The sequence below is a fragment of the Prionailurus viverrinus genome, chromosome C1 (genome assembly GCF_022837055.1).
Source record: "Prionailurus viverrinus isolate Anna chromosome C1, UM_Priviv_1.0, whole genome shotgun sequence".
In the NCBI taxonomy this organism is placed as follows: Eukaryota; Metazoa; Chordata; class Mammalia; order Carnivora; family Felidae; genus Prionailurus; species Prionailurus viverrinus.
This window is the reverse complement of record NC_062568.1, coordinates 138,560,540-138,580,990: the sequence shown is the minus strand read 5'-3', so window position 1 is coordinate 138,580,990 and position 20,451 is coordinate 138,560,540. Positions and strand designations below refer to the sequence as shown.

The following is a 20,451-nucleotide window of genomic DNA, read 5'->3' as shown; positions in this document are numbered from 1 at the left end:
GTATTAGGACCCTTGCATGGTTTCCAGTTACCTCTCTACCTTCAATTAAAATCAGTGCTTTTGTTAATATGCTTGACCCAATGACTTTCTTTTCTTGCTATGAACCACTTTTACTCTCTTTTTAGCAAGACTGATTTGTTAGTTGCCAATTGTAGACCATTCATTGCTCTCTTTCTAAGAAAACCTACACTGTTGGTCTTTGAGTTCATGTTTTCTCTGGTGCTGTCACTGTTTTCTTTTAAAGACCTCAGTTTTCACCACTCCAGAGGGGTCTTTTCAGATTAGGTGTCCCCCAACTCTAACTGCAATTAATTAACTCAGAGGACAGTGGAATACTGGAAGTGGAGGGTCTATCTATCATTTGGCTTTTCCTCCAATGTGACAAGTAAGTAAAGTCAGGTCAAATGAGGTAAGGTAACTTACTTAACTTATACTGTCAGATCAATGGAAAGCAGGAAGTAGAAACTGGGTCTCCTGACACCTAGTCAGGGGTTTTCTGATAAGCCATACTGCCTTGTGGTCTTGATTCTTCCCTATGCCACTGTGATGGTTACTTTCCTTTATTTAAATATCCAGTCTCATTCCTGCATTCCCTCATCCTCCTGCAGTATACCCCATACAGAGAGGCAGAGCAATGATTTCTCTTATTAAATTAGCTCTCATTTGATATGGATCATTACCTCTGTCCTCTTGGGCCTTAGATGGTCATTTCCATCCCACATATCCAGAGCCCAAGGAAGTAACAAGGCAACTGTACAAAAATGAGTTCATAATTATGAGAGTCTCAGGAACTGATTGATTGATGAGTATAAGTGCCCAGTACGTATGTCCGCTATCACTAAAGCAAATCGTTATGATTACTCTTCTTTAACTACTTCCCAACACACATACAGTCTCTCCACATTCCCACCAACCTCTCCCTCCACCCCAGCTCCCACCCTGACCCTCCAAACCCCCATCTGCCTCTCTCCCCAGCCCTCCTTCACATTAGGCTATCCTTGTTGACACCTTCTGCTAGATTGACCTCTTAAGAAAAGAAGATTAATAAGAGGCTCAAGTACTTTTCAAACCCATCTAAAGTTATTGGTGATTTTTGTAAACATATGGGTGCTTCAATGATTAGTTTAGGGGGAAAAAAGATCTCATAGGCATGCTTACCTAGATAGTCACTGGAAGATTTTTGAATGTGTTAGCTTCATATATGGCTATTTATCTAGGATAAAAGAAAATCTATGCCTTTTCTGGACAAATTAGTAGGATCATATTCTCTCACACAGCCAAATCCTAATTCAAGGTAACAAACAAAATTGATAATTAAATAGTATTTATTATAATCTATGGATTATGGCTAAAGCAAATTTGGCACAGTAGACACTTTGTATTGGTGTGCCTTCTAGGACATTGGGGCCCACACTATATTTAATTTGCATAATCCATTTTGTTAATTTAAAGCAGTCAGAACAGTTTTTATGTTTTACATGGTTATAGGTTCTTTGTGGTAAAATATACATGACATAAGATGTTCATCGTTAACCATTTTTAAGTGTATAGTTCTGTGACAGTAAGTTCATGCACATTGTTGTGCAACTATGGATTTCAAAATATGGCCTTTGCTTGGGTGACATTGGCTCTATCTGACTTGCCTGCAGCATGAATCTTGACTCGAAAGACAGGCACTGCATCAAAAAGTGGGGGTTCCTTGCCCAGGCTAACTTACTTTTGTATCAGCATGTATTGTTTTGTCTTCCCTCTGGGCCATATATTAAATAATTGAGGTAAGTTACATTTATATTTCACAACACTTTCTAATAACTGGAGTCATGTGATAGATTGCAAAATCCAACATACAAATCACTCATTTAGGTGGAGAACGAAACCCCCTAACATCCAGTCTGGTTTCTCTTTACAGGATAAGACTTTAAAGCCAATCTTTAAAAGATTAATTTTGGATAAAGCTGCTACACTGTTAATAAATTACCACTTTTTGAGTGCTTACTTTGTACCTGCTGCTGTGCTAAGCATTTGATTTATGGTTATCTCATTTAATTCTTAAAATAACTCCATTGTCCCTATTTTATAGATGAGAAAATTGATACTTAGCTTATCTAAGATCAAGCAGGTGGTAAATGACCAAGTCAAAGATGGATCTGACCTTAACCATTCTGCTGCAGCTCCCTTCCAGGTCTCTCAAACATTCATGAGAGTTTTATAATAAGAATTAGGCCTAACAAAGGCACTAACATACTAGAAAGTAACAAACATACTGAAGGCATGTGATCCTTCTTTATTAAGTAATTCAGAAGGAATGTCATCTGTAGGGGATATGGTATTAATTTCTTGGAACTGCATTTTAATAGGAAAGCCAGGAAGAAAAGCCTCGTAAAATATCATTTAAATACAGATTCAACTTCAGTTAGTTATTCCTCTTGTCATAAAATTGATGGGGGAATGTTTCTTTGTGAGAAGCTGTGCCTGCAGGGTGCACCCTTGCTCTGGCTATCTGGCATGTCAGTCTTAATTAATTACATAATAGAGGCAGGCAGGATGGAGGGAGCGTTTGTTGATTCTGTATGGGGATGGAGTACTGAGTAATGAGCTGGGAAACCTGCAGAGATCGGATTTTTAGATTGTGTCTTTTGGTTCCTCTAAAAGATAGATTGTAATTTTTTTTTTTTACAGAGAGATGCCACATTCTATATAAAACTCCTTTTTATATAGTTCATTGGAGAGGCGGTGTAGCAGATGGCTCATAGCGCTGGTTGGTGTGAATTTGGGGTTCGCTGTGTGAGCTTGAGCAAGTTTCTTCATTTCTCCAGTCCTCAACTTTCTCACCTTTAGAGCTAAGATCATAATACCTCCCTCACTGAATACATGGTAATGGTAGCCTTCCCTTTTCCATCTCCTACCTCTTAATTCAACAGCTAGTTATTACTAAGAATCTCTTGTGTGTTAGGTCCTGCCCAGGACACTGCACTCTTCAAAGAGCTCAAAGGGAGAGGCTGAAAGGCATCTAACCAGCTCTTTGTGATGCAGTTTAATGGCAGTGTAATAGAACTCTCAGTACTCCCTAAATGCTGAAGAAGCCTGAGGAATGTTTTGAGTACTTTTCTGAGTGGGGGGGAGTGGATAGCAGCATTCATTTTAAACATCTTTTGTGTTTAACGGTCATTTAGTACTTGGTGAACATTAACCCTTTTAGGATTAATTTTAGGGTCAGAAGTGAATTTGATCTAAATACCAGGGTGATTTGCAGTGCATGGCAATTGATATTTATCATTGGGTTAAGAATATGTGGTAATGGATGTAACATTCTTTACAGCGATCCCTATGAGAAGTTACCAATTTTATGAGACTGAAACCATCCAAAAGACATACAGTATTTTGAGCTTGGTCATAGCTCACTGGAATTGTGGAATTACAATACTTACAGAGCATCTAAGATCTGGCATACCCTGAGGAGATGAGAAATATTCTTGCCTTCCCAGGGCCTATGGTCTTGGGGATGGGTGGGAAGGGCAGGTAGGCACAAAACAGCATGATACACACCATCCTTGTTGGGGTGAAAACTCGATACTTCCACTGGTCTTGGTATTATTCCTGTTACATTGTACTTTTCATTTGTACAAAAGAATTGCGAAATCATAACTTGATAAGATATTAAAGCCATTTAGGAGTGCTGTGGCATTTATCCAGTGACCCATCACTGATTCAAAATGACTCACCATCATTATAATGCAGCCAGTCATGGTAAATTGACAGCGGTTCTCCGTTCAGGTTTGTGAGATGTCATGTTTGGTGGTGAAATTGGCAGGTGTAAATTTTTTTCCTTTCTTCCTGAAGAGTGAAGGCTTAGCCTCTGCTTCTGAATCTCTGGATGTATCATGGGGTGATGGAAATGCCAGAGGTTCTGTCCCCTCCCTCTGCTTTGCTTTCTCACCCTTTGAGACTCATCATGTGTGTGGTTGGGTTCACGGACCATTCACAGAGCTGGGTCTCTTCCTCTGTACTTGGTTCCTAACTGGGTGGTAAGACCTGACCTAGTATTATTTGTTCACTCAGTGATTATATACTAAATATTTATGGTGGGAATAGAGGCAAGACTGAAACATGGGGGAACAAGAGATAAGCTAATAATTTGTTACCCTGGGCAGGCTAATGATTTGATGCCACTTCAGACTGTTATTCTTTATATATTTATTCACAACATTTTTTAAGAGGAAAAGCCAAGCCCTGTGTGAGAGGGAAAGGGTAGCCAAAGAACCCCTCAAGTTCCTAGCATCTCAACTGACCAGAAGTAAAATAGCAGACCCCTTCTTTTTCCTTGCAACCACACTCTGTACAATCCCTGAGAAAAGTTCTGGTGGATACTATTCTTATTTAATCTAGTTAAGTTTCCAGAGATGTTTTCAACACCCTGCTGATGAATCTGTACATGCAAGCTGCCGTAACATGCAGGCTTTTAATCTAGCCCTGGAAAGAGATACCGAGAGCAGTCCTGGAGATGTAGATAATAAGATGCTGTCCCACCCAGCACTCAAGGAACTTGAGGCAATAGCTTATTGTATATGATAAAACAGTGGGAGAGAACTGTTAGTGTCATAGGAACACAGATGGAGGTCAAGGTGGCTCATGGAAGTGATTCATGGAGGTGATCAGGATAGGACAGATGGTGAAAGGAAATGTCCCTTTTTTTTTTTTTTTAAATTTTTTTTTTCCCAACGTTTTATTTATTTTTGGGACAGAGAGAGACAGAGCATGAACAGGGGAGGGGTAGAGAGAGAGGGAGACACAGAATCGGAAACAGGCTCCAGGCTCTGAGCCATCAGCCCAGAGCCCGACGCGGGGCTCGAACTCACGGACCGCGAGATCGTGACCTGGCTGAAGTCGGACGCTTAACCGACTGCACCACCCAGGCGCCCCAGGAAATGTCCCTTTTTTAAGTACATCTGGTATTCATAGTTTGAACTTTTCAAACTGATGAAATAGGCTATTATATAACCTAAAGCCTTAAACTTACGGAATTGCCCAAGGCAGGATGAATAAGTGTGATATTGCAGTGACTCTTGCCATATCTGACTTACAAAATGAGATCGGGTTACTATGCAGAGATTTTTGACTTCTTGCTAAACATTAAAGGGAAAGATTTTATTTAACCATCTAAAACACAAATTTGCCCAAATGGAAAGCCAATTTTCAGATCCCAAAGTTTTATAACCGTTCTTTGCTTAACTACAAAGGAGTTCATTTTGTCAGTCTCCCCTATCTCTACTGACCAGAAGGAAATCAGAGCATCCAGACTTCTCTGCTTTCAAAGTAAAAGGCTGGGGGCCTCCTGTTTTTCTGTCATAGTTGATTGTCCCCTATTGTTCTTTAATCCCCAGTCCTTGGGGGGGAGGGGCGGGTATTCCCTTATATGTCCCTCACTAGGAACCTCCCAAAGGGAGATCTTATTTGAGAAAGGCAATTCTTAGTGTTGTGTGTCCTCTCCTAATCTTCCAGAATACGTGTTTTGAGATTATTTTGGAATTGACTTTGTAAGTGAAAGTGAGCACGTCTTGTGTCCTGCCTGGGGAGAGAAAATGTTTTTTTTGGGGGGGGGGGTAGGTGATGCCAGTTTTATAAAACCTATTAGCCTCGAAAGCTGGAGGAGCCACTGACCCCACAGCCCATGTCAGCACGGGTCGGTCAGCGTTACTCTGGCAATCAGAGTCCTGCCTGTTTTTAAGCTGCCTAATGTGGACTATTTATTCTGTTAGAACAAGCATTGTCATTTAGTATTTTCACATTTCATTTTTCTAACTGGTGCTTTTGTTTGGGGCTGAGGAGGAAGAAAGGCGATAACTTTTGCTGTAGTTTCTAAAATTAGTTTGAGTGATTTGGTTTTAGCCTCAGTACAGAAACCGAGCTACATTCTGTTGTTTTTTTTTACTTGGCAGCAGTCACTTCACTCGGAGATGACAAGCTGTCATTGTAAGAGCTGTCGTTACATTTCCGTCTTCTCAGCAAAATACTCCTCTGGTGTAGGTAAATAAATGTTAATGAAATTTGTTAATAAAACATGTTGAAAAGCGTTCATCTCCACTCCATCAAAGAAATGCAAAATAAAGAAACAATAAAATAACTTAGAATGGAATTAGCACAGTTTTGTGTTTTTGGTTTTTTTGTTTTTGTTTTTTTAATGATGATGACCACATCTGGTGAGGGTGCTACTCATATATTGTTTATAGAAAAGAAAATCAGTGTATTTCTTGAGAAACAATTGGTTGTTATATATCAGAGGCCTTAAAATGTTTATGCCCTCTCGCCCATTACTCTCACTTTTAGAGATCTATGCAAAGGAAATCATATGAACAGAGTACAGGGATATTTACAGTATTATTAGTAAAGGGGGGAAAAGGGAAAATCCAAGATTCAGTAAGGAAATATTTTTTTTAACTATGACATACATATGTACTATTACACTCCTAAGAAAAATGATGTTGGGCTCCTTGGGTGGTTCAGTCAGTTAAGTGTCTGACTCTTGGTTTTGGCTCAGGTCATGATCTCAAGGTTCGTGAGATTAAGATTGAGTCTCTCTGTCACCACAGACCTCTCTCTCTCTGCTACTCCCCTGAACGCTGTCTGTCTCTCAAAATAAATAGGGGCCACCTGCATGGCTCAGTCTGTTGGGTGTCTGACTTCAGCTCAGGTCACGAATGATCTCACGGTTCATGGGTTTAAGCCCTGCATCAGGCTCTGTGCAGCCTGCTTGGGATTCTCTCTCTCTCTCTCTCTCTCTCTCTCTCTCTCTCTCTCTCCCCCCCTCCTCCACTCACACTTTCTCTCTCAAAATAAATGAATAAGCTTAAAAATTTATAAATAAATAAACTTTATTATAAAAACAAAAACAAAAATGATGTTCAGGGACATGCCTGGCTGGCTCATTCGGTAAGAGCATATGACTCTTGATCTTGGGGTTGTGAGATCAAGCCCCACATTGAGAATAGAGACGACTTCAAAATAAAATCTTTTTTTTTAATGCTATTTAGAGAAACTGTGACAACACTGAGAAAGCCTATGATAAATAATAGGCAAAAATGTTGTGCCATTGAATTTTACAAATGGCATAGTTTGTGTAAAACTAGCAGGCCAGCAAACAACAACAAAAAAACAAAAACAGTGGCAACAAAAACTGGAGAGAGAAACTATCCCAAATATTGGCTCCCCCACCCCACCACATTTCCTCTTTTTTCTATAAGAAACATGGATATTTTCAATGGGTTTTTTCAATGGGATTTTTCTATTATTTATAAAGTGAGTGGTACCTGAGATATAATGCTTATCTCATTCTCAAGTAAACATTTAATGTTCATATTTTATGCCTTGTAAATTGCTGTGGTGATGACATTAAATTGTAACTTGTGCTAGTCCCTGGGTCACTCCCTGGGTATTAGTCGATAACCTTTGCAAGAGATCAAAAGGTGATCTCTTTAACAACACTCACTTTTTTAGTTACTTTTTGTATGTTTCATAAAGTTATTATAGATGTTGGAAATCTTAGAGCTGCATGAGCGGATAACTTGTCTTGCAGTCTGATGGGTAAAATGTAACAATATGTTTATGATTTCTCTTTAGGAATTTTTCAAATAGAAACTAATTGCAGAGTTTCCAGTTGACCACCATTCATAGGGTAAGACTAACGTTCTGAATTGTGAACACATGGTAAAGATAATTACTCTTAACATTGGTAGCTTGGGGCAAATAGTGAATACTTAGTATGTAAAAAGAGATTGTTATTTCGACCGACATTTTGAATAAAATCTTTTTTACGTTTTTCAGCCAGTTAATAAACAGACAATTAAATCTCTGTACATTTTGGTAAAATGTCATCTTGCTATCCTTTGTTGGTCTTGTATGTTGCAAAATATATGTGGGTATGTTTGATATTTGTCATTTTTTTAAACCTTAAAGATCTGAGGAATTTAATGTCAATGACAGGCTTAGACTCTGTAACTCCATGTCTATAGTTTTCTGGGTTTTGTTCAAGGTAGTGTTTTTTATGCATGGAATCAATTTGCCATGTTTCCATAAGTAAACGATAGCCATGCTTTCCCAAATTACATAAGTCAAAAATAAAAAAGTCCTATTCTCTGTTGCTTCCTAGAAACATCACTTATCTTTTATAATTGTGGCAAATTAATCTTAAATTAGTTCTGTGGCAGAGCTTTTGACCTTGACGTAATGACCGAAGAATTTGTACACTGTGTTAAGTAGCATGACTCTCTAGTATTGTGAATATGACAGATAACTTGAAAAGTGTATCGCCCAGCTCTGAACATATATAATCTAGGTTAAGGAGTGGTGAGGACAGTGCCTCTGTCCTCTAATGTATTGTGAACACTCTTCTTTTTATAGATGAAGGTATAGATCCTTTGATGTCTTCAGTATATCCACATAGCCCTGCTGATCCGCTGAGTTGACTGAGTTTTTAAAAGCTAACATGAGATCAGCTACTTCTCTCCTTAAGGCTCTTCAGTGTCTTTCCCATCACTCCTGGGCTGTTTCTTATCCAAACTCTGTGTATTGTCTGCAGACCCTCTCACTCCTCTGCTTTCCCCAGGTTCCTGACATTCCAGCCTGGGGCCTCCTTTCTGATTACCCATTCATAAGCTTCTTCCTCCTTCTACATGGAATGATCTTCCCCAATATCATTGCATGGCTGGCTCCATTCAGGTCTAAAGAGGCCTTCCCTGTCTGCCCACTCTAAAGGAGCTCTAGGAGCACCTGGGCAGCTCAGTCAGTTGAGCGTCCAACGTCATGACCCTCAGGTCACAATCTCACAGTTCATGAGTTTGAGCCCCACATCGGGCTCGGATTCACTGCTGTCAGCACAGAGCCCCCTTCATATCCTCTGTCTCTCTCTCTCTCTCTCTCTCAAAAATAAACAAACATTTAAAAATGCTTTAAAAATAAATAAAGGAGTTCTATATTCTTCATGGCATTTCTGATTTTATTATGGTTGTCTGTTTGGTTGCCTCTCTTCCCTTTTTCCTCAGTAAGGTCTCTGAGAGCAGGGATCTTTCTGTCTTGCATATCTATATTTCCTGAACCCTCTGAACTCCCCTGGGCACATAATAGGCATTCTACAGACTAAAATCCTGACCTCTCTTTGAGAAATGCTGCTGTTAAGATATTTCACCCATTCTCTTTGGGTATTTTCTTTTCTTTTTTTTTTTTTTTAACGTTTTATTTATTTTTGAGACAGAGAGAGACAGAGCATGAACGGGGGAGGGGCAGAGAGAGGGGGAGACACAGAATGGAAGCAGGCTCCAGGCTCTGAGCCGTCAGCCCAGAGCCCGACGTGGGGCTTGAACTCACGGACCGCGAGATCGTGACCTGAGCTGAAGTCAGACGCTCAACCGACTGAGCCACCCAGGCGCCCCTTTGGGTATTTTCTTTATATAGAATCAGATGTAGTACGTTCTAGGTTTAGCTGTCATCCCACCCATTTGATACTGGTGACAGCATGACATGGTGGTGCTGACTTTCAACTATGCGTGTCTTCTGTCCACAACAGGACTGTAAATCCCATGAAAGCAGAAACAAGGTCTCATATTTTCTCGGTATGCTTTTGTAGTCCTAGCCTCCATAATTGAGTGCATATAAATGTTAAGTTTAGAGAAAGGGTTAAGACTAGTGGCTTAATCATATTTTTAGCATTTCTAGAGCACACTGGTTTGTCCCAAAGCAAAAAAAATAAATAAATAAATAAATCATTTTGATTTATAGTTAAAAATATATATATAACAAAAAAATATTCTGGACTCCATTTGCAAATTAATGTTATGAAACCCTGTTTATTTTGTTAGGAAGAGCCTATTATTAATTAGGACAGGTGGCCAGAATCAATGCTCTCAACCTCCCAGCTCTTTTGAAATTAGGAAATGTGACCATAATTCCATGCCCTGGAGAAGCAATTTAAACACCTCTAAACTTTAGGTTTCTTACTTGTAAAGAGTTGCACTCTGATCTCCATGGTTTCCTCCTGGATTAAATAGCCCATGTGACTCAGCTCTTGTGAAAGTAAGTAACCAGTGGAAAAGCAGTTGTAATGGTGATCTCAGCTATCAGCCAGACATTTGAAAGGAGAGCATGTAGATTCACAAGAGCCAAATTGCATGTTTACTGTGGGTGGTGGGAGGGGGAGGCAAGAAGACATTTTTATTAACAATGAAGATGGTGGAGAAAGGTCTGAGGTGGCCTTCTGTTTACACATTCTAAGAATTATGTAGCCACTGGTGGCTTATGTGCTAGTGTTAATATTATAATGTGACTGCAACTTCTTTCATTTTAAATGGATTCTAGAGAATTTGGTAGCTTACTGAACTCATCAAAGAATTGAGATGTCTTTTCCTAAAAGGACAGTCTCCATCTACGTTAAATAAATCATGTGTTCTGTAACTGTTAGAAACAAGGAAAAGTAAAGCCACGTTTTACTTTTTTAAGTTCAGAACAACTCAGATTTAATAAGGAGTTCTAGAGTTACTGTTTTTTATTTATTGTTGTTATTATTTATTGTTATTGTTACTTGTTTTTTAAGTTCAGAACAACTCAGATTGAATAAGGAGTTCTAGAGTTATTACCATGGTGTTGTCATATTCAGCAAGTGTCTTCTGGGGCTTCAGATGATTAATTTTCCTAGGATTTAGAATATTATTTACGATTGTTTCAGAGACCCATTGCCACTGTACAGCTTTTGGTAAGAAGCTGCAGAATGCTAGTTACGCAGCACATTTTTCCTTTGGTTTCTCTGTGTTATCAACCGTGATGTCAGACTCTTTCCTTGAATTTCTGTGCTCCAGAAACACCGCGTTTCTCTTTTATCTCACTGACCCTGCTTCTTTCTCCCCCTTTGTTCCTCTTGGTCTGAGAGCTCTTCCTCATGGGATTTATTATCTAGGAAAGAGATTTTGTTCTTCATTCACTCAGTTCTTTCTCTCAAAGAGTTAATTCACTTCTATGGCGTATCTACTACTTAAATATTCTTGAGTCCCTATGGTGAATTAAAGATGTCTGTAAATGCTCCAGTTGGGGTCTGTTACCCTTCCATTTAAAAATCTGGGCTGGCCCTGTTACCCTTTTTGAGCACTCAAACATGGCAGAGATGGTGTGGAGTTATTTCTAAGGCTGGAATTTAAGGAAGTGTGTAGCTTCTGCTATTGTGTGCTTGCAGTGTTCCTTAGAACTTAGCTGCCTTGCTGTGGGGCAGCCTAAACAGCCATATGGAGTAGTGGCCGGGCCTCTGGTCATTAGCCTAAGCTGAGCTGTAGACCAGCAGACAACCCAAATGCCAGTCCTGTGACTGAGGCATTTTAGAACTTACAGCCCTCCCAGCATTCCAGTCAACACCATGTGAAACAGAAGAACTGCTTCATCATCCCACAGAATCATGAGAAATGATAAATGGTTGTTTTAGCCACAAAGTTTCGGATTTTTTTTTTTTTTTTGGCATAGCAGTAAAGAACTAAAACAAAAATGTACCCGGAAGTGAGGTGCTGCCGTGACAAAACATCTGGCATTGGCTTTGAGACCAGGTGACAGTGAAGGTCTGAAGGGAAGTAAGACAACTATTAATGGTAGCTGGTAGGGCGATGAAGAAATTGCTTTTTGAGGATATAAAACAGTACCCTTGTTTCATACTGACAGGAAAACTGACAAGACTTGTATCTCCAATAACACGGAAGATGGAAAATGAACCCAATGGATTTGTATATCCAGCTTAGGGGATTTTCTAGCAGAATGTTGGAAGCGTCAAATGACTTTTTTAACCACTCATGACCAAAGTATTGCAAAAGAGAGATAAATTAAAGAAGAAACTGTTCAGATTTTAAGTAGACTTTAGAGGATGTGTTTCCAATCCAGAATTTTCTAGGGTTGTAAATAAAACTGTTTCTCATTCCCTGCTTCTCGACTCAGCGAAAAGGTACTCAAAGTAAGAAATGGCCTCAGGTGGAAAGAACAGATCCAGAGCAATACTGCCAATAAAACTTAATCTCAAGGTACAAATGAAAGCAAGGGCATAGCGGCAAGACCCTATATTATGACTTCAAAAAGATGTAAGTCTGTGCCTCCTGGGGCTTCTTAACTAGATAACAGGGCTTCCAAGGACCTTAAGAATGTTGTCCCACAGCCTCCTCTACTTAATTTAGACGACAAGATCCTGGACTTCAAGCCTGAACTCGATACCAGAGTTGGACGAAATTTTTAGGGGCTTGGAAGAGAGTGAGTGTGCTTTGCATGTAGGAGGACTTCACAACGTTTGTGGGCAGAGAGACCAGGGAAGATTAAGCAGAGCTGCCCATCCTTTGCCACCCCTCCCATTGAGAAGTGACGTTTCCCATTCCCTAGAATCTGGGCTGGATCTATGGCTCCTTTGGCTGATAGAGTGGAGTGGATGTGACACCGTAGCTTTGAGAGCCAGGCCATAAAAGAACTGCAATTTTTCACCTTCGTGCTTGGGATGCACCATCTTGGAACCCAACCACCGTCTATGTGAGGACCCTGAAACAGCCATGAGGAATCTCACTGAAAGTGCCAGCCAGCAGGCAGCTCCAGCTACCCCGCCTGATGAATGAGAACATTCTGGACCTTCCAGCCACTTTGTGCCAGCCAGTACCATGAAGTGAAAGAACCACCCACAGAATCATGAGAAATAAAACACTATTGTTTTTTTAAGCTGTTAGGCTTTAGAATATGCAGAAGAGTTAGCCCAAGTCCTTCCTGTCTACAAGTGGCTGTGTTCTAGTCTCTCTCAGGAAATGCCCAATTACCTTAGATATACCCTGCCTAACATCTGACCATATTATTTCCTGCCTTCTGATATGTTCAATTTTTTATTGTACAAATACTTGTCGTACACCACATGCTAGAAACTGTGGAGGATACGGTAATACCATAGACTCAAAATGTGAATCCATTTGACTCCTGCTTCTCCATGGACCCCTCTGTTTGATGTTGCTAAATGGTGTTGAATTTTCATTTACAGTGACAATTTCATTCATTGCTTTCTTTCCAGTGCATTGCAAAATTTTCCCTCATTGCTTCCAGCCTACGCAATTTAAATACCTTTTGGCTGGGTTCTGTTGTTTCTGATTCCTCTTCAAATCCACCCTGCAAATCTCTATAGCTCAATGACTCTCTGACCTACTGCTTCGCACACCTGGGGTCTCAGGTCTCTGAAGAGTTTGTGGAGTTGCTGGTAGCTGTTACTCGTAGTCTGCAGAGAGGGGGAGGCACTCTAGATACCTAGTGAAACTTCCAGGAAGGGTTAAAAGGACAGTACTTTCCCCAGATATTTCATTGTCAGTCTGTCTTGTGAGCTTTCTCCTCCTGGGGAAATTTGGAGAAAACAAACAAACAGAAAGTACTGGTCTCAGCTAGACCAGTTGAATTGCTTGACCAATCATAGGAGAAGGGCTTGGATTTGAGTTTTTGTTTTTGTTTTACAGAGAGAGTGCACGCAAGTGGGGGAGAAGGGCAGAGGGAGAAAGACAGAGACAGAACCTCAAGCCAGCTTCACATTCAGAATGGACTCCCCCCCCGCCCCCAACCTCCCACCAGGACTCAATCCCACCACCCTGGGATCATGACCTGAGCTGAAATCAGGAGTCAGATGCTCAACCGACTGAGCCACCCAAGTGCCCCTGGATTTGAGGTTTTTTAAACTGCTCCAGGTTGTTCTAATGTGAAGCCAAAACTGAAAACCACTGTCTTAGATTCTCAAAAAATGGTTACTCTACCTACTGGAAGCATCGACATTAACTAGAAATTTGTTAGACACATTCTTGAGGACTACTTCAGACCTAATGAATCAGAAACTCTGAGGGTGGGACCTACCACTCTGCGATTTAATACGCTCTCCAATGATTTTTATGAGCATTAATGTTGAAGATACACTTTACTATGTGAATCTTAATTCCTTCTAGGAAGTCTCAAAACTACAACTAAATTTGGAAAGGGTGTTTGTCACTTGAAAATTACTCCACTGACAAGATCTGAAGCAACTGGTAAGGGACATAAGCTGGCATATCATGTGTCTTGCTAGTGATCATTTAAGTACTTGAGAAATGCTGAACAATCATCAGATCTCTGAAGAACGGTTCAAGGGGTTATTTAGTCTGAAGAAATGGAACAAATTAATCGGGGGTACTGACACACTATTTCCCAGAGAGAGAGCTCCAAGAGGTGAATTTAAACTTCAGTTGGATATACGTTAGACCCAAGAAACCTCTTGTTGAGAAGTAGTACTAAACATTTTGAAGGGATATAAGGCAATCTCTAAATCAATTTGCAGTTAGAGCAGAGAGAAACCCCATTTTGAATTGTTTGGTTATATCCTGCCTGGGGTCAGAGACAGAGATCTTTGAAGTAGTGTCCAGTTCTCCGCATAGAATGACTCTAAATACCATCTGATCATCATTTGTTTATTTTTTCACTGGTTATTTTGGAAAAGCTTTCAAAGTAAAATAAGGACTAGTGGGAAGACAAGATGCCTAACTTGAGTGTTTTTGTTTCAATCCTAGAGACTTTGGGGTGAGATTGTCAAATGAATTCATGTGCTTTGAAAAGCTTTTATGATTTCTTAATGAGGTTTAAAAGCTAAAGGAATGGGATTAGGACCACAAAATCCTTTACTCTTAACATTGTGTCTTTGAACTGATTTAGTGCATTTGTATATTAGAAATAGAGATCTGATTTAGATTGAATCCTCATTGTTTGCAAAAATATGATCTGGAAAAAATTTCCTAGACACACAAACAGTATTAAATTTTGTAATGACAAAGGACAGCTATGCTCTAGCTCTCAAGTTAAAAACTTCCCTTAGAAAAAGTTAACATCATTTAATATATAGGAATGCTTGAGACTTTTCATGCATCATTAGATTTGGATGCTATCTATTTATACATTGAATCTTAGTTCAGTGGAAAATGTTTGGTAGAAAAAGTTCAGCTGAGAAAGTAGATTATATATTATGTTATAGGGGACATTGCAGGAAACTGTACATTTACATCTTTTGTTTTTCAAAAGACTAAAATAGAACCAAGTTACAATGCAACTGTTGGGGTAAATTGATGTCTTAGTCTGTTTGGGCTGCTATAACAAATTACCATGGACTGGGTGACCTAAACAGCAGACATATTTATTTTTCAGTTCCTAGAGATTGGGAAGTTCGAGATCAAGGCACTGCTCTGGCAGATGTTTTGTTTTGTTTTGTTTTTAATGTTTATTCATTTTTGAGAGAGAGAGAGACTGAGCATGAGGGAGGGAGGGGCAGAGAGAAAGGGAGACAGAATCCAGAGCAGCTCCAGGCTCTGAGCTGTCAGCACAGAGCCCGATGCAGGGCTTGAACCCACAGACTGTGAGATCATGACCTGAACTGAAGTTGGCCATTTAACCAATGGTGCATCCAGGTGCACCTAGGCACTGGCAGATTCTAATGAGATCTTACTTCCTAGTTAATAGGTGCCACCTTCTTGCTGTGTCCTCAAATGGTGGAAGGGGCAAGAGAGCCCTGTGGGGTCCATTTTATAAAGGCACTAATCCCACCCTCATGACCTAAGGCTTCACCTCCTAATACTATCACTTTGGGGGTTAGGATTTCAAAATATGTATTTTAGGGGGACAAAATATTTAGTCCACTGCAATTGGGGAAAAGAGGTAAGTATTTAGCTATTTCTTTAATCTTTGAGAGAACTGAGTGGCACAGTTAATTGGATTTAATGACAATGTGATCTTGTTTCCAGTGTGGACGAGGCTTGAGATTTGAGTCTGAAGACCTCCATTCTAACTGGAACTATTTCTTGCCAGTTTTGTCACTTTTTTTTTTTTTTTCCAAAGCCAAGCGGCAAGGGTCGTTTATTGCAGGTTCGAACCTGGTCCCCCACGCACTCGTCGCCGGTGACGCAAGAGGCCACGATCAGGGTTGGTACAGCGCTTTTATAGACAGAGACAAGTAGCACAGGGGAGGTTTTAAATTATGAGGTGCCTGATTGGTTGATTTTTTTTTTTTATTTTTGATTTTTTTTATTTTTATTTTTTTTATGAAATTTATTGGCAAATTGGTTTCCATACAACACCCAGTGCTCATCCCAAAAGGTGCCCTCCTCAATACCCATCACCCACCCTCTCCTCCCTCCCACCCCCCATCAACCCTCAGTTTGTTCTCAGTTTTTAACAGTCTCTTATGCTTTGGCTCTCTCCCATTCTAACCTCTTTTTTTTTTTTTTTTTTCCTTCCCCTCCCCCATGGGTTCCTGTTAAGTTTCTCAGGATCCACATAAGAGTGAAACCATATGGTATCTGTCTTTCTCTGTATGGCTTATTTCACTTAGCATCACACTCTCCAGTTCCATCCACGTTGCTACAAAAGGCCATATTTCATTTTTTCTCATTGCCACGTAGAATTCCATTGTGTATATCAACCACAATTTCTTTATCCATTCATCAGTTGATGGACATTTAGGCTCTTTCCATAATTTGGCTATTGTTGAGAGTGCTGCTATGAACATTGGGGTACAAGTGGCCCTATGCATCAGTACTCCTGTATCCCTTGGATAAATTCCTAGCAGTGCTATTGCTGGGTCATAGGGTAGGTCTATTTTTAATTTTCTGAGGAACCTCCACACTGCTTTCCAGAGCGGCTGCACCAATTTGCATTCCCACCAACAGTGCAAGAGGGTTCCCGTTTCTCCACATCCTCTCCAGCATCTATAGTCTCCTGATTTGTTCATTTTGGCCACTCTGACTGGCGTGAGGTGATACCTGAGTGTGGTTTTGATTTGTATTTCCCTGATAAGGAGCGACGCTGAACATCTTTTCATGTGCCTGTTGGCCATCTGGATGTCTTCTTTAGAGAAGTGTCTATTCATGTTTTCTGCCCATTTCTTCACTGGGTTATTTGTTTTTCGGGTGTGGAGTTTGGTGAGCTCTTTATAGATTTTGGATACTAGCCCTTTGTCCGATATGTCATTTGCGAATATCTTTTCCCATTCCGTTGGTTGCCTTTTAGTTTTGTTGGTTGTTTCCTTTGCTGTGCAGAAGCTTTTTATCTTCATAAGGTCCCAGTAATTCACTTTTGCCTTTGGGGATGTGTCGAGTAAGAGATTGCTACGGCTGAGGTCAGAGAGGTCTTTTCCTGCTTTCTCCTCTAAGGTTTTGATGGTTTCCTGTCTCACATTTAGGTCCTTTATCCATTTTGAGTTTATTTTTGTGAATGGTGTGAGAAAGTGGTCTAGTTTCAACCTTCTGCATGTTGCTGTCCAGTTCTCCCAGCACCATTTGTTAAAGAGGCTGTCTTTTTTCCATTGGATGTTCTTTCCTGCTTTGTCAAAGATGAGTTGGCCATACGTTTGTGGGTCTAGTTCTGGGGTTTCTATTCTATTCCATTGGTCTATGTGTCTGTTTTTGTGCCAAGTTTTGTCACTTTGGACAAGATAACTCCTCTGGGCCTGCTTTATTTCCATGTTTTAAAATGTGAAGAGTAATAATATATCTAATGGTTTATTATATGAAACAAATTAATGTAAATGAAAGTGCTTTGAAAGTAGAAAGACAGATATTAGATTTTAAACAGTATATTTTTATTTGCTCTTATTGACAAGGAACCCCTCAGTGAAAATCTGAGTTAGGTGATTAGAGGGAAAATTTATAGTTCTTAAAAAGGCAAACAGGAAAAAATTCTTTACTAATAAATTTAAGTTAGTATAAATATAGTAAACCTGTAGTTGGTTGTGGTTCTCTAATGGATTAGTTATAGTAGTTTCTCATATTGATTATTTTAAAATATGTGTTTTAAAATAGTACTATAGTTGGAGGTTTGTGACTCTGTTTCATAGAAATACTGTGTTTAAAGTAGAAAATGTGTTTACAATATTTAAAGGAAACTGTGTTGTATAATAAATATCGGGATGGCTGAGAAGCACTCTGGAATTATGTAATATATTCTTTCTGGATATATTATAGACCCAGTGCAATGGAAGAATATGTAAAATGTTTCACACCTCAAATATTTTATCATGCTTGCTGCACATAAATGCAGGTGTGTATCATATGTTGTAAGCCTTTTAAAAATGAATTGTGAATGAGAAACTCATACTCCATTGGTCATATCTAATTATGAATTAGTCACAGCTAGATTGTCGTAGACACTAACTCTGCTTTCTGGCCTGCACAATAATTTGATACGGGATGGCAGTTATAAAGTAGGCTTTGCACATGGATTGGTAAATCCAAAGTAAATTTCAGACATGCCCAACTTTTTGATCTTTGAAAATGATGAGATCACAAGAGTATTATTAAAAATATCTTAAATGCAATTTGGGGTTAGTACACTGAGCTGGGTTTCAAGTACTTAATAAACCCAAAAAGGATTGTATCTTTGGGGCAACTATATAAACATTCCCAGCAGCTCTTCAGAAGTTCCATAGGCACTAAAAAATACAATTTTCATACCAAATTCAAATTTTTATATGTTTTAGAATATCCTCATATTTCAAACTGATCGATATATATGTAATTTAAATTATTGCAAGTGATTGTTTGAAGTAGATGCTAAGAATGGCTTTTATTAACCTACAAGGTTAAAAAAAAGCTAATATAAAGGGTAGCTACATTTAATAATATAACTTCAGAGAATTTCAGCAAATTTCTGAGCTGTGTCTTCAAAAGTTATTAACTTGTGACTATTTCTAATGAAATCAGTAGGCTAAATTTGAAGAGCACAGAGTCTTATTTGGAGAGATGTGTGGTTTTAAATTAGGATGCAGAAACTACATGGTTTGACAGGCCATCTGATAAATGCAAATAAGACCAACTGTGTATGAGGACTGAGTGAGAGAAATTAACATATGTAGGCTGCTTGGAAAAGCTAAGTGTTCATCTAAGTGATGTAAATATGGCATTTTAAAATACATTAACATCTAAGTTTCTGTGGAAACTTCTCTGTAACCTAAAGGAATTCAGGGGCTGAGTATGATCTCATATATGGGTGGGGTCCTGTCTATATATACCTTGCCAAAACGTCCTCTAGTGTGAAAAGTAAACTGATCTATGAAAATCTATTTGCCATATCGTGTCTTATGATGGAGAGGGTCTCTGAAGACAGTGTTTCCAATTTTGTTTGAAATACTGCAGCTATTATAAGATATCTGTGCTTTCTCACAGAATGAAGACAAACACAGAGATGGTGTGTCTAAGAAATTTCAAAAGGTGTCGGCCTCCTGATTGAAGCACAGTCAACTTATTGGATTCATTTTTTTTTTCATCCAGTAAGTGTAAATATTTAAAGTACTTTATTTTGGTCATTGTTGACTTGTGTTCTTTGTTCAATGAATAACCGCTGTCTGAATACCCTTATCTCTATTTGTGTTTATATTCTTTTGCAATTTCAGTCTCATGTCTTAAATGAATTTAACTTTCAGGACCTTTAAGGGGACAAATTCAGCCATAAACTTTGAGGCTGGCGGTGTCCTTAGAGATGATTTGGCATTCTCTTTATCCATTAAAAAAACATGCTGCTGTGATTTTTTTCTTCGTTTTTCTTACTAGATATGTTATTAGACCCAAACGTTTCCTTTTATTTCTCGTACTCTGTGCCATTTTATAGGTTGTCCAGATTTTACTAATTAGCAATTTTTTAAACAATTGATTTATATAAGGTTGAACGTTACATAAATCATTTCTGTAAGGAACACTGCCTGAATACTTTTTAATGTGAAAATGGAAAATCTACCTCTTGTTTTTCTGAGGCAAAAAATAATTTAGTAATAGAGTATACTCTTACTTATTTATCCTATTAGTTATTTGCCATCAAAACATTAACCACGAGTGAGAATCCCCCCATAGTAGCATGTTCTGAGTTTTTCTTCCCTATCCCGTGTTAAGCCACTAGTGTTGCTTCATCAGCTTTTAAATACTCTAAGTTGGACATGAACTTAAGTTACAAAGCAAGAGCTTGGGGGGAAAGGAGATAATGCATTAACTTACAGTTTGTTTTGAATGTAGAACTGGTAGATCCCTCTAATCCTAAGGGATAACTACGTAAAGCAGTGCTTGCTCAAAAGAGGTTCCCCATGGTGGTTGAAACACAACTCTTAGGCTGTAACTGATGCACCAGGTGTGGGACAGGCTGTGGAATAGAGCTTACTCAGACCATTTGGAAGGCATAAAATATGGCTTCTGGTTTTTAATAGCTTGGGATGGAGTCAAGATCCAGGAGGAAACTAGATAGTTGCTTCACAATCTGCCCTAAATACCTTTATAGATCCAGTCTGGCTATCACCAAATGGTGTCTCATCTGAAGGACTTTATAGTGCACAGTTGGGATGGCCTAAGGTTTCAAATGAAACCAGAAGACATTTATATCCTTTGATCAGCCCTGCCTCCCAGATTTTGTCCCTGAGCTAGATCGTACTTG

The 20,451-nt window shown here is 39.2% G+C and overlaps 1 protein-coding gene across 20 annotated transcripts in view; it reads left to right on the top strand.

Annotated features, from left to right (window-relative positions):
* LRRC8B (leucine rich repeat containing 8 VRAC subunit B) overlaps nucleotides 1–20,451 on the top strand; it is a 98,609-nt gene that overhangs the window by 34,410 nt on the left and 43,748 nt on the right. For 16 of the 20 annotated variants that reach the window (XR_007154790.1, XR_007154786.1, XR_007154782.1 and 13 more), the window contains exons 2-3: nucleotides 7,615–7,669; nucleotides 19,200–19,303. The gene's annotated coding sequence lies outside the window, so the exon portion shown is untranslated. Of the gene's footprint in view, nucleotides 1–5,953; nucleotides 6,025–7,614; nucleotides 7,670–13,487; nucleotides 14,046–15,876; nucleotides 15,961–17,999; nucleotides 18,076–19,199; nucleotides 19,304–20,451 lie in introns of those variants that run through there. The other 4 variants (XM_047871028.1, XM_047871023.1, XM_047871027.1 and 1 more) reach the window with 4 other exon arrangements.